Genomic DNA, 794 nt, shown 5'->3' with positions numbered 1-794 from the left:
CCTCCACTGGACTGGCGTCGGAGCCTCTGGGAAGGGAAGGAGCGGGCGCGGTCCGGAGGATCGCAGCCTCCACCCAGCCTGGCCCGGTAGGGCCCCCTCGCCCCGCCCCTACCTGGCGCAGAGCGGGGCACCCCGGGCTAGGGCGGTAGCCCTCGCTGGCATCTCTCCCCAGATCAGAGTGGGGGCCGCGCCCCGGCTCCTCCCTTCCGGCAGTGGCCTGAGACAAGGCTCCACCCGGGACTGCGCACCTGGCCCCCCAGCTGCAGCCGCATCATCGCGTGGATCCGGAGGCCAAGCAGCCAGCGGCAATGCAGGACCCAGGGGCTCCGCTCCGCAGCTGTCCCCACCGCAGTGCCCGGGCCCCCGCTCTCCCCCGACACCTGGATGCGCCCGACTCACCCACGCCCCAGCCGCTGGGTAGGCCCGGACGTCTGGTCCCGGCGGGCGGCGATGGCGCCGCCTGTTCCCAGAGGATGGAGAACCTGTTTGCCAAGCTGCCCTCCGGAACCGAGGCGCGAGAGCCTGGAGGTGCCCTCGCTCCCCATCCGCCCCACAAAATTACACGGCCCCGGGCCCCAGTTCCTCCTTTTGGGCATTCTGGGGTCCCATGCCTAACCGATACTTCCTACGTTCGCGAGCCCCGGAGGCGACCTTTTACCCAAACATCGCGGAAGGGGAAGACGGAAGGGGATGGTCTTCCCCGCCTCAGGTAGAGGCCCCCGCAGGAGGTCAGGAACTGCCTCGGCTTTTATTGTGGAAGGCCCCCAGGCCCACCCACCCGGGCCGGGCCGCGG

At 70.8% G+C, this 794-nt stretch overlaps 1 protein-coding gene across 3 annotated transcripts in view; it reads right to left on the bottom strand.

Annotated features, from left to right (window-relative positions):
- The window catches only part of FUT1 (fucosyltransferase 1 (H blood group)), a 2,882-nt gene extending 2,094 nt beyond the window's left edge, over positions 1–788 (bottom strand). For 2 of the 3 annotated variants that reach the window (XM_006160186.3, XM_027776475.1), the window contains exon 1: positions 400–528. The gene's annotated coding sequence lies outside the window, so the exon portion shown is untranslated. Of the gene's footprint in view, positions 1–399 lie in introns of all 3 variants that reach the window. The other variant, XM_006160187.2, reaches the window with a different exon arrangement.
- Between the last annotated feature and the right edge of the window lie 6 nt (positions 789–794).

Source organism: Tupaia chinensis, unplaced genomic scaffold, assembly GCF_000334495.1.
Source record: "Tupaia chinensis unplaced genomic scaffold, TupChi_1.0 Scaffold000673_1, whole genome shotgun sequence".
Classification (NCBI taxonomy): Eukaryota; Metazoa; Chordata; class Mammalia; order Scandentia; family Tupaiidae; genus Tupaia; species Tupaia belangeri.
Note: the sequence above shows the minus strand (reverse complement) of the source record. Positions and strands in the feature narration are given on the sequence as shown.